The sequence below is a fragment of the Lagopus leucura genome, unplaced genomic scaffold (assembly GCF_019238085.1).
Source record: "Lagopus leucura isolate 7727_CA_CO unplaced genomic scaffold, USGS_WTPT01 Super-Scaffold_739, whole genome shotgun sequence".
Classification (NCBI taxonomy): Eukaryota; Metazoa; Chordata; class Aves; order Galliformes; family Phasianidae; genus Lagopus; species Lagopus leucura.
Genome location: NW_024962255.1, coordinates 19,476,000 through 19,489,511, shown reverse-complemented (window position 1 = coordinate 19,489,511; position 13,512 = coordinate 19,476,000). Strand labels below are relative to the sequence as shown.

Below are 13,512 nucleotides of genomic sequence, written 5' to 3'. Positions count from 1 at the left end.
AAGGCTTTCTGTAGTAGCCTGAAATATGCTGTGCCATTATACTTGCAGACTGCAAATCAAAGCACTAAAAAAGGGCAGAGTTGGTGCCTAAATGCTGTGAGCAATTTCACATTTGCCTATCCTGTCAACCATTTTTCTCTCAGTTCTCAAAAAACACAACACTGAAGTCAGAAATCAGTTTATTCTGATGAGTCAGTGCTCATGGTATTATCTTGGCACACTGAAACACTAGCAATTAAACCTTATTTTCCAGTTGTTCTGCATTTCTAATCACTGCCAGTTCTTATGTATTTCTGGATTATTACTTGCTGTGAAGGAGATGGAGGCAGATGGCCAAGAAGGTATCAGTCGTGCCATGCTCATGTCAGTCTAATTGCAGTTAAAATCTGCCATCTGAACAAAACAGCCTGAAAGTATATAGCGAGTCCACTGTGAGGTTAAGCTGCCACATCTATTAAAACAATAGCAAAACAGCACTGGATAATATGGTAAAAGGAACCAGCGTAGTTAATTGTGTGGTTGGCTTAGTTAATATTTGTTATAAATTACAGTAATTAGCAATGTAAATTGAAGTCAAAGACATTTATTCCAAGATTTAACTGCTTTTAATTTCTTTTTAAACTGGTATGGAGGTGGGTAGCTATTTATGAGCCTGAGGGTAGAACACTGCTGTGGGCACAGGGAGGCCATTCTGCTGCACACTGACCTGCCCTGCCCATGCCTTCCCTTGGCCCACCTTCCACAACAAAGCCTACTGGTTGTGCAATATTTTATATGGGCAAGTCAGTTAAGGGCCAGCATGAAACCAGGAAACCCATTCCAGTTTGTGGTCTGTTAAGAATGAGATGCTCAGCATCTTTTGCCTATCAAGCATTTTACAGCAATGACATGCTGTCCTCTCAATGCTTTATAAGGCCAAGTGGATAATCTTTCCTTATCTCCTAAATATGTTTGATGTAACACCCTGAACAGCACTTGCAGAGCTAATAAGGACAGTATTTTTTATGAATGTTCTAATTTTTCAGAATTGCAATTTATTATTTGTTTACCTAGTATAAAGATGATATATTCTGCAAATATTTTCTTTAATGCTGACAATTTTGTGAAGGCATGTCAGAAAAGAAGTGCTGGATTTTTAGTGTAAACTGAAGAGACCACCTGAATGCTGAACAGGGAAAGAATAGAGCACAGTGACTGCAGTGACTGTGCTGAGGAAGTTGAATGTGACAGCAGATCTGATGCCTCCTAAGCTTGTTTCTGCATCTCAGTCACAACTGACGTATTTCTGGACACTTATAGTCCCATAATTCTAAACAATTGAGAAATATTAACAATGAAACTGCAGCTGCTGTATATTATGCCTGCCTGCAGGACTAAGCAGTAGCTAAATGAAGTTAGGGGCAGAGAGATTTTGATGCTAAAACTCCTCTCTGGATCTGGAACTCAGTGCAATGAAGCTCCCACTAGATTTCAACAATGGATCTGTCATTTGACCTGTGGTCGAACCTCTTCATTTTCAAATGAAAGGTGAATTCGTAATAAGATTAGAGTACACCTCTGACAATACTTGACAAAGAGATAAAGGTGATTCATAGATAACTTGTACATACTCAATGGATATTGATTTCCATGGAGAAAATGGCAAAATTGCTCTCTGAAATGCTTGAAAGTCAAATATCTTGTTATAAATATAGTCAAGATACCACAAAAGTATCTTCCCTAATAAGAAGCAAAACATAGCCATATATTATCCTGATTTTGGTGATACAGATGTAGCAAAATACTGATTCATAAACTTGCTTCCCCGAGCAGTACCATAAGAACACACCTATCAAGTTTCCAGGAGGATCCCGCAGGAGCCCTACACTTCCTTATGAAGCAATGTTCCAGCTTCATTGTCAATGAATGGTGTCTGCTTTTTAATGTAAAAATGGGGCATCATCTGACAGTTACATACACTCACCCAGCTCTGGGGTTGCTTTCATCTAATGCCTGTATTATAGAATAGAAAATGCTTTATGCTCACCTGAGACAGCTCTACTTACCTTGATTTAAAGCTCTTCCTCTTTTCTTTAGGAAGCTGATAGCAAACGTGAACACACTCAGGATCTTCTTGTAGGCAAATAGAAGCGTTTTGTATTGTGATTCTTTTACTTTCTCTATGTTATCCCCACCTCATCCTTATCCTGGATAATTAAGCAGCAAAATTACAAGAACGTGACATAATGAGGAAGAAATATCTCTATCAGATGGCTGTACCCCACAGAGCTTCCCAGGAATTTTAAGGGAGGCTGAAGAGAGACAGATATAGACTGTATCAGCTTTGTGCCTTCCAGTTTTATCCCCAGTATAAGAACTCAGGTAGGTGAGGAGCTGCTTTGAGCAGCAGAGTGGGCTGCTCTGAAATTACAGGGCAGTTGGTGTATAGACTACTCGGGGGATGTTTCTGACCATCTAGCTTGTCTTTTAGCCCTTTCCTGAGCTCAGCTGGAGCCCCAGCCTTACTCAGGCCTACACAGTAGAGCACATAAAGTGAAACCATTAGGCACCATTGCTATGTGAGGCTGCCCAGAGCTCACAAAGAGAGAAGGAAGTGGGGTGCAGGCCTTTTGCCAGGTCCCTTTATGGCACAAAAATCACAAGTGCCTAAAATACATCGGGTCAGGTTGTGGGTTTGAAAGTAGAGATACAAAGAGCACGAGGAGCAAATACAATTTGCAGAGTTAGAAGGCAAATGTATTTCTAGCCTTAAATTTTGGAAAAATGATGGGCCTGAGGCTTTGCCAGCCTGCCCTTTGTGCTCTGGGTGCTTCTGGAATCTGGGAGTCACGTCTAATCTCTCAGAACTGCTGAAAAGAGTTTTCCACAACCCAAACCCAAAACCACCACCACAGTTTAAGAGCTGAGATGAATTATCAGAGGTGTCAGACACCTTGCTTACCTCCAGCCCAAGAGATGTGTTCAATGGGAGGTTTCTGTGCTGGAGCTGCATTAGAAACACTCTGTCTTCAGCTTCACTTCCATGAGGAGAAGGACTCCATGTTATCCATGTCAGAGCTCAACATCACAATCCCATTTCTAGTGCTAGAAGGTATGGGTTTTTTTCAGTTAACAGATGACTTGATTTCTACCTGCAAAGCATCTTGGGATATGCTAGTTGGAAGACCATAGAGGGCAGAACCTGCTCTAAATGGGCTAGCTTGCCATCTTTCTTCACCACATCAAGCCTAGCTGCATACAGACTACCCACCCTACATAACAATCTCATCATCATGAGTTAGCATTGCACAGTTCAGATGAAAAGGCTGTCAAATTAAGCAGACTTAGTCTAGGAATAAGTTGTCAGTGGAAGTCACAGACCAAAAGCTTGCCAAAGCTTTTTTGCAGAAGACTGCAACACATACAAGTCATTAGTAAATTTCTGTGGGAAGGCAGAATTTTGGAACCCACCATAGACAGTGTGTGAGCTCTGGTTCTTCTTTATGCCTCTCTTCTGAAAAATTGCCCTGAGTATCCCTAATGTCTACTACACAAAACTCAATCTCTGCATTCACTGAATCCCAGATGCACTGTTACGTTGTTCTGCTTTTTTGCTTTTATTAAGGGAGTGAATTCCTGTGAATTCTACTAATAAAAACACTTATATGCTACTCCACTAGAAACATTTATTCTCTGGAGAGAAACTCAAGAAGTGTCCTGTGAGACAGCAGCATTCAGTGAATTGCTTTGATATGACTCGTTTCTTGAGAAACATTAATCTGGATAGTTCCCTTAAGAATTCATTATTGTTATGTCCCACTTGTAGGCGGAGGGAAGGGGTGAACAGGTTCCACCACTGGCTTGAATTTATCCTGTATAGACCAGATATATTTAAAAAAAGTCACAGTAGGGAGGATACAATTCCATCATTGATTTATGTGCATAGCAGTAGCAAATGAGCAATGAAGTGAAAAAGTATTAAGAGCCGTCTAGCCAATGGGAAAAGTACCAAAATAAACATTTTAATAAAAACACGGATTCAGCAAACCAGCAAACCCAACACATTCTCAGGAATTTGGGTTTATTTGGGCTAAGTAAATTTGCTAAGACTGTTGTTAAACTGTTATAGAGGCACAGAACATGACCAAGGACAGTTCAGCTTAATTTGGACGTCAGAATATCAGGAAGAAAACCCCAGTCTCAGTGTAGATCAATCACTGCCCTCATCACAAAATAGTGAAAGTCCTAAAAGAGCTGCTCTTTCCCACAGACTGTGTCACTAAAGCTAGATGCAGTTGTATTTAAACATATATAAAACTAGATGCAGTGGTATTTGGGTACTCAGAGCCCAAATACCATTTACCATCAGCTGCTATACCCAAATACCATCAGCTGCTAGTCCTCACACTGTGCTTTGTCATTCTCTGTGAAATTGCTTCACGTATCAGGAAATTTTTTTTGGGAAAAAAAAAAAAAAAAAGTAGAGTAATGCAAGTGTATAAAATGTTCTGCCATCTTAACATGGTATGGCAAGTAACTTCTCATTAACAAGATTTTTGGTCAACTTGATTCCCATCTTCTGCTACAGGACAGGAAATGTTAGATAAATAATACTGGTGCTTAGGGGAACTTACAAGCAGATTTAGTTAGGAACAAATGATGCGTGCTGTACAAATGGGGTGAGTTTGGAGAGTGTACAGCAGTTCTCTCAAATATATATTTACTGCTTAGGGCTGTCTCAGTCTATCAAATTAATATTTTCTAAGATGTGTTTATATAAAGTGAACCTAGCCTCTAGGGTACTTTTATGTTCTATTTGGTATAAATACTTATTGTAACTTATTAGTGTACTTATTAGTGATTTATATAAACTGCACTATTATTTAATATAGCTCCCAAGAGCTTCAATGATAAATATTCAGGTTTGTTTTTTAAGAGAAACAGATGCAACCCAATTAAAACCCATTGTAAACAGTACTACAATGCTGGCTAATCAACAGAAGGCAAGATGTTCTCATTTAAGACTGAATCTGCTTCTTAAACTTTGCCTATTTGCATTCAATTGCAAGGAGAAGACATCACAATGAATATGGTAAGTGTTCCAAAACCTTTGGAGAAACAATAAACTTCCACAGGATGTGTTATAGTTAAAGAGCATCTGTTATGGCATAGATGTCTCTGAAAATACAGGCAAATAATTAAATAATACACTTAGGTGTGAACAGTTTTCCTGCACAGAGCCCTCTTTAAGCTCAGTGATCAGCTCTAAAACTGTCTGGGTTTTTTGTTTGTTTGTTTTTAATTTAAAATCTCACAATTCATCATTCTGTAATTTTTAGAACAGGGCTGTCCTGAGACAGATCATAACATCACTTATGACTAGGCTTGCTTACCATTGGCAGTGCTAGTGCTTCTGCAGCTGAACTTGCTGGCATTTTTTGCTTGGGCATTATCTGGAGCTGGGAAAGGAGATAATACCTTCTGTTCTCCCAGTCCAGGCTTCTTGCATCAACACTGCAGGTATAAAACAAAGCAGATACTTCATTTTCCTTAGAATTAAAAAGTTTCCATGTCATACATCTACTGAATATATTCTAACAAACATCTCCTTGATACAGACTCTTTGCTTCCAGCAGTATATACCATACCTTCCTTCTGAAGTTTTAATATGTGTAAGGCAAAAGGAACACTAGCAGATCAGTAACAGGAAAAAGAGGGGCATGGGTTTTCTCTGGAGGATTTTGAAATACTGAGTTCATTTTGCATTTCTCTCTGCTTCAAAATATTGTTGTTTCTGGATCTTTCTGAATTTTGTGACAGGAGACTGCATGGTGCAGGGATTAATAGCCTGCCTGAAATTATCTGTACTTAGTAGATGCTCACATCAGAACATATGAAAGTACTGCAGTTTGTTTTTCTCTCTAGTCTGTTTTTAAATGCCTTATTAAGAATACACTCCAAATACTCAGCAATAGCTTGTATGCTCTTATGGACATGATTACATATACACATGAATATGTCAAAACAGAAAAATATGGAATTGCTGCCGTATGTGTGCAGCACTTGCAAACTACTCAGTTCAGTGCTTGTGTGGTAAAATTATGCAGAAATGTCAGCTGTCCCTTCTGCTCAGTAAGGTCACCTACATGTAAACACAGTTTGTAAACACATAAGTTTCACTATATGGGAAACACACCCTTCTTTATTCTCAGTTTATTAACTATACATTCATAAAGTACCCTTTAATTATCTGAAATTATGTATATTAAGCCATGATGGGTAGGGCACCTCCAGGTAATGTAAGCACTGTAGTTTCTACAGCCCAAAAGTTGAAATTTGCCTAGAAGTAGCCGTGACCATTAACTGGATGGAAGAGGGTGAGGGTTTCACAGAGCTGCCATAGAAAATGCCTTGCTCAGCCATGCCCAGAGTGCCTAGCTCTTAATAAGTAATCCAGGATTGCTAAAATTAGCCTGGCAAATCTTTTCTTGTCTTTCTGCCTGGTGGATTTTTTTTTTTTTTTTCCCAAAAAGTAAATTACTTTTGGCATTTTAATTCTTACTCTCATCATATTAGTAATGAGAAGTAATGACTGCAGCTCCTAACTTACTTGAAATATTACCAGCAACATGCATGGCTATTTTTTGCAGGTCCGCTTCTCCATGTATTGCTCATTATTTCTAAAGAATGTTTGTTCCGGGATGTTTGGAAAAGCTGTGAGCAGTTTGCCTAATTGCCTTTAACAAAATGACTGAGAAATGAGTTGTGTGTTTTGCCGGAGTTGTGTAAAAGGTGCATCTTTAATTACAGTTCAAACACTAAATCAAATGATTGGACTATAAATAAAAGACCCTGCAGCCATCAAGATTCCAGTCTGCTATCATTTACCAACCGTTTTCTCAAAGCCAAATGAATCCCACGTGCTTCAGGTTCCTGAGATTTACTTTTTGCCATTTTCTGCAGATGGCAATTACTAACCACACAGAGAATGTTGCTGAGCCTCTTAAGTCTCAGCAATAAAATGAATTCCTACTCACCATGCAGTATTCTCTTTGCAGCCACTGGATCTAGTCCAGTTTTTTAGTCCAGTTAATTTCTTTATCCACGTGTGCTGCTGCAATACTATTCTAGACTGAATCTGACCAGAAAGAACACTGCATTCTGGTCTTCCACCTCTGGCAGAGGCTTTGTGTACACAGTTAATTTGGCACACTCTTTGCTAACTTGCTGGTTATTTGGACTGCCTTTTCCCCTTCTTGCCTCCCTTTTTAGATTTTTCTCCTTTTTATAATGTTCATACAGTTTCCATGTATTTCTGACTACATTAAACTTCTGCTTTTTTCCCTCTGATTTCCTGCAGCTTCTCTCACCACAAGCTGCATTTCGTATATTTCTCTCTCTTTGCTTAGTAGTTGACCTTGCCAAGAATTGCTGGTGTCACTGTGCTGCTCCACAGCTCTCTGTGAGGCTGCTTGTTATTAAGTGGATATTAGTCAGCTCTGGAGAGAAGGGCTGCATTGTGCTGCAGGTGAAGTTGAACCTTGACCAAATAAATAAAGCTCAATTTTGCCTTCTTTCAGTGATCAATTTATTTTTCTGCAGCCCGCAGCAGAAGTAAATGAATCGAGTCTCAAAGCTGCCAGAAGGCATGGAGATTTCTGGATATTTTTTTTTTGTACACGGAGTGGTTCAGATTATTTACTTAAGGTGGGACAAATATCAGCAAATCTCTTATGAACAGCAGCAGAAAACTGTGCAGCGACAGAGAAAACACAACTAAGAAGCAGCTGTTAGTGAGCTGACTGCATGAGGCTGACCATGGCCAGCACTGACAGCAGGATTGAAATCTCTCTCCTGTGGCATCACAAAAGCAATTATGAAAGGAAAAGCTAGTGGCTACTCAGGGAAATGGTAAGAAAGGCATGGAAATCATTCAGGCTTGAATAAGACCCTTCTGTTTTCTAGAGATCAGTTCTTGCTGTTTCCTTGCACTTGGTCATATTCAGTCACTACTACCCAAATGTCTCTGGGTGTAGTGCATTTTCTTTTTGCTCTTCTTTCATTTTATCCCTGCTACCAAATGTCACCCAAAGATGTTACATAGAGGAATTGACTATCTCGGTGTTTCCTGCAGGCTTTGAGGAAATAAATTTGTGAGATAGGATGCAGATACTGAGCACCTCCTAACAACATGGGGATTTTGTTCAGTGACAGTGAATATACCATGAGTCTGCTGCCCTTCTCCCAGGCCAGAGCCATAAAAGCTCTCTGAAATGTTCTTTGCTGTTGTCACACTACTTTTATTACCTTCTGAGTTACCATCCTTTCAGTAATTATTGCAAAGAAAAATTTACGTTATTTCTTGTATGCCTGGTTAAAACATAGCAACAAGAGCTGCCCCTCTTGCGAGAACCAGCCCTGTATTCTGAAGAACACTTCTTTTGCTGAGATGGGCTTCTAATTGAAGTACATCACAGCTGATGATAAGGGCTTCCCTGACAGCTGGCTGAGTACTGTTGCAGCACGTTGTATGAAGCCTTTATACTGACTTCCAAGAAGGTTTTAGTTCCTCCATTTGCTCAACATATAGTTGCCAGCACAGAAACAAGCCACACACTGCTGCTTTCTGGACAGGAAAAAGAATTGTCCTGTTCCTTTCCATCAAATTCTACTAGGGAATAAAAGCACACGACAAGGCACCAACTACAGAACTGCAATATCAGACAGCCAGCCCCAATCCCCAGTGAGCAGGCTTCAAGTTGCCAATGGATCCTCCATGGCACAAAGGAAGCACCAAGGAAGCCAACCCTTGACTCTGTAGAACTGTAATCAAACTCAATCAGACACTCAGAATGCCTGGAAGCAGTATCAGCCCATTATTTGTGTCTGAATGAGATTTCTATCTGTAAAGTCTCTCTTCTGTTTATGTCTGAATCAAAATATTCCATATTTTTGGGATCCATATACTGCAATTTATGTATAATAGTCCACATACAACTCATTCAATTTTTTCAGGTAATACTTGCAAGCTTTGCTCAACTGTGAATCCGCGTGGACTCTCTACTCTCTGGAAGTAATTCACCTCTAAGCACTTATTCTCAAGTGACATGATCCTTTCCTCACATGACCACGATGGCCTTTGCAAGGATGTTATCCATGCCATGCAGTGATATATATAGGAACAGACAGATATACTGAGAGGAAGTGCTGAAGTCTACATCTGCCTCCTGCAATAGAAGCAATGTGATCACATGGAGTGCATCTACTTACTCAGATCCAGTGTCAGAAGGATAATTCATGTCATCTCTGCAGAAGTAAAAATAAATAAGGTTCAGGTGGAGTTCAATGACCTAAGGTTGCATATTAGCAGCTCACAGTGTAGATGAGAGATACCTAAACTTTTCCTGGGATACAAGGCCCTTTAAAGTTGACACTGATAGAAAATCACAGTCAGGTAAAAGTGCAGTGCATGGATGAAGAGCGTGGTGCTCACACTTCAGTGACTCATGCTTTGGTCGTGACTTTTAGTGGGCTTTTGTGAGCCACAACTATAGCTTCAATCTTCTAGTAGGATTGCCTTGAGTCACTGGCCTGATTATTCAAAGTCTACAGAGTGATGGAACCTGAACAAGTTTATAGAATAAACTATTCCTGTTCATGTACTACATTAGGAACTGCAAAGTGCAACTGTGGGTAGACTGTCAATTTACTTCTATCTTAATCTCTCATTTGAATAAGGGAGCTCTATTAATAAGCAGTAACCAACCCTTTGCCAGATCTTGCAAGTAAAATCTACTCTTACCTCAGTGTTAGACAGAGAAGTAAAAAATAAGAATAGTAATCAACTGCAAATTGTTATGAACTTCCAAATCTGACCCAATTAGGATATCCAAACAGTACCTCTTCCTGTCTACCTCTTCCATGTCCTTTGTTCTCCCTTGTTATGCTATGTGGAAATACTGCCTTCAGAGCAAAAGCCTTCCACATACACGAGTTATCTAAAGTTACTAAGAAAATCTACAGTGAAGGCTGAGAACCAATATACTGTAAAGTGTCCAATCTACTGTTACAAATTAACCTGTATGAACTGGCAAGTTGAATGATTAATGTAATGCACATTTGCAAATGAAATAATTTTTCCAAAATGGAAGCAGACAGTCTGTAGCCACTTAGGAGGGAAAAAATGGGTTCTATAAATAATATGAGACCATTAGGAGTAATGAACATGAATGTTTAAAGATACCTGGTGGTGGTCAGGGGGAGCAAAAGAAAATAAACCAGACTCTCTCTGTGGTGACAGGACACTGACAGGACAAGAAGCAAAGGGCAAAACCTAGAATACATAAAATTCCCTTTAAACAATAATAATAATAATAATAATTTAAAAAAAACCCCAAAACAATCCAAGACGCAAGTTTTTCACCGTATGGTAATCAAACACTAGCCCTGAGAATTTTGGAGTCTCCATCCTTGGAGACATTCAAATCCAGACTGGACATAGTCCTTGGCAACCTTCTTGGAGTGGCCCTGCTTTGAGCACAGGACTTGGGTGAGGTCCCACTGCTCCCATCTGCCTGTGATCCCACGGTACAGTGACTGCAGCCTGTCAGTACCCACATGGGAGAACAGGGGGACCATAAGCTTATCTGTGTGGCAAGATCTTTGACAGTCTGAATTGCTGAGACAATTTGCTAGAGCAAACTCCCCATCAGCATCAATTTTAAAATGAAATTAGGTGATATTCTAAACAACATCATGTCATTGAAGTAGGAACTAATTCAGGAAAGCATCTAGTCTCAGCTGCAATATTTTTAGGTTAGTTTTCTTTTAACAAATGGTCTCTATTTCGTATCGCTGAACAAGGGCTATCTTCTGGTCAATTGAAGCACCTTGGTGCATCTTTTAGCTGCACTTTTCATTACTTCATTCTAGCCTCAGAAAATTGAAAAAATATATATTTAAATAGCATTGTCACCGTGTGGGAGAACCCACAGTGAGAAGACCAGCTGATATAATAACTCCACAAATTTGCTTTTTAAGAAATAAAAATAGTTTTGAAAATGAAAATGCATCACAGGAGAGGCCAGTACATCCCATATTTCTTCCTGGGGTGCCCTGCAGTATAGCTCTTCATAGGGAAAAGATCTCAGCTGATGCAACATTTAAGCTGTGGCTTTAAGAAATTTTTAAGAATGAAGAAATTATTTCATCTCATAAAGTGTAACTATAAAGTGTTGCCAAACTTCAGTAACATTTGTAAGTTTATGGAGAATATGCATGATCTCCCACCCCTTTTGACTACAAAGGATGTCCAGTTATCATGGACAGGTTACCAAAACCTTCAGAATGTTGAGCCAGCCCAGAACACAAGGGCATGTACATCTGAACAACATATTTTTCTTGTTCACTGTGTCACTGGGACAGCAGTCAGAGCATGTAGCATGCTACACATGAACAGAGTCCCTTGAGAAACCTGTGTCGGCTCAAATATTTGTTTTGTAGACTGTACAAAGATAGGCTGTTTAAGGTCTGTGCAGCCTTTTTTTCCCCAGCTATAGCATGCTGGCAGAAGCCACTCACGTGATGGTGCTCAGGAATACGCATGTTCTAGTTTTTTGGTTTGTTTTTTTTTTTTTTTTTTTTGAAAAGTTGAATATTCCATCCATTCCTCCCTTTGAGGCTGGTAGTTTTAAGGAATGAGGGCACTGCAGCTCCTGTAATGCACCTGGGCAGTGGCAGTCACATAGCACATCAAAGGCAGGGGCCACTAGTCACAGCCAGGCCAAATCCCTTCTGACACAAAGAGGACACATTTAGAATAACTAACCTTCCTCTAGCAACAGAGTGGTATGTTTCAGAAAATTACTGCTCAGGAAGAAAGACTGGAGATGTGAGGGAAAGAAGATCCTCAGCTGTCACCTTTTAGGAGAGTCACCTCTTCCCCTCCCTGGAAGCATTCAAGGCCAGGCTGGATGGGGCTCTAAGCAACTTGCTCTAGAGGGAGGTGTCCCTGCCTATAGCAAAGGGACTGGAACTAAATGATCTCAAAGGTATATTTCGACTCAAACCATACTGCGATTCTGTGAAATATATGCCATATTATTCTAAAATGAAGGAAAATTAATTGGCTAAACACATCAAGAACTTTTGACCCTTTTTTTCCTATCAGCAGAATCTTAGACCTGAGTTGAAGTGTCTTTCATGACAATATATTTTTATTTTAATATATTTTAATATATTATATTTTATAATATATTCCTTTCAAGGAACATGGAAGGTGACACCTGTATTGTACCCAATACTCCCCTTCCACTTGATCACCCTGTCCAGAAATCCGCACCCAGACAGACTGCAGACCTTCAGGGCAGATCCATCTCCCCAGGAGGGGTAGAAGGGGTAGATGCCAATAGGAACAACCCCTGCATTGCCAATTTATGGACTAAAAGAAGAAAAAACTTATTTCAAAAGTTGATCTGCTGAATCAACTTTTGCCGATTTGCTAAAATTCAACTGAAAAATCCTTAGTGAGCAGTGGCACAAAACCTCTTATAGTCCAAGGATTAAATAATTCCAGTTTATTTAGTTAGCTATTCTATAAAAAAGCGGCACTCAAAACCCAAAGTACTGAGACTTTCTTGATCAATCTCAATCAATTTATTACCATGCAGATGGCTAAATACATGTATTTACCAATCATGGGTTACGTGAGTTTAATATAGCAGAAAGAAACTTAAGCGCTAGTTAAAATGTAATAGCTGCCTTTCTCCTTGTGTTACTACGAACCCTGAAGCCACTCCAAAATAAAGTAGGAGTTCTCTGTGCAAGTAACCTGATTTGAGCACCGGCAGAAAGTACCCCTTGAAGGACTGCCAAGACAAATGATCCTGTGTGATAATGTCTGCCTTGAGCATGATGAAATACGCCACTTGAATCCAAGTTGCTACACGTTTCTGTCCTGTTTTAAAAAAAATCACAGAATTTCAGCCAGTTTACCCTAATGATAAGTCTGGAGTGTTGACACAGAGCAGGGGTTGCCTAATCCCTTTTTATGTTTTACTAAATAAAGATATTTACTCTAGCGTGATGTTAATGAACAACTATCTGAAGTTGGAAACCGCAGGATGGGAGGGAGCTATCAAAAGCAAAATCTTTTCTCATTTAGTTTGTACTTCATGCTAAAATCAGTCTTTTATTATTATCACTGCTCCAGCACTCCTATGATAAACTTATTGCTGTGAAGACTGTTTGCAAGAAATGATCAGATGTGCTTCCTGGAGCTGAGGCCCCTTTTCTCCTTCCCTCCTCAGTAAATAGTACAGTTGCTCACATATGCATCTTACACTAAAAGCACTGCATAGCCCAGATGTAGGCAGACATACCACTCTGCAAAGAACGTTAGTCCATGCTGAGCTGCAGATATCTGCTTTAGGCCTGGCTGTGCACTGTACACTCTACACTCTTTTCTTTACAGCTGGCAAGGTGAAAGCCAACACCAGGTAAATCTTTTCTATCCACTCAGTTTAGCTTCTATCC

General features: G+C 39.7%; 1 long non-coding RNA gene across 3 annotated transcripts in view; it reads right to left on the bottom strand.

The window, feature by feature from the left end:
* Positions 1 to 13,512, bottom strand: part of LOC122175340 — a 47,020-nt gene that overhangs the window by 29,408 nt on the left and 4,100 nt on the right. For 2 of the 3 annotated variants that reach the window (XR_006177387.1, XR_006177386.1), the window contains exons 2-6: positions 10,223 to 10,312; positions 9,250 to 9,285; positions 5,373 to 5,493; positions 2,942 to 3,084; positions 2,046 to 2,186 (exon numbers count right to left, since the gene is read on the bottom strand). This is a non-coding gene — a long non-coding RNA (uncharacterized LOC122175340). Of the gene's footprint in view, positions 1 to 2,045; positions 2,187 to 2,941; positions 3,085 to 5,372; positions 5,494 to 7,016; positions 7,103 to 9,249; positions 9,286 to 10,222; positions 10,313 to 13,512 lie in introns of those variants that run through there. The other variant, XR_006177388.1, reaches the window with a different exon arrangement.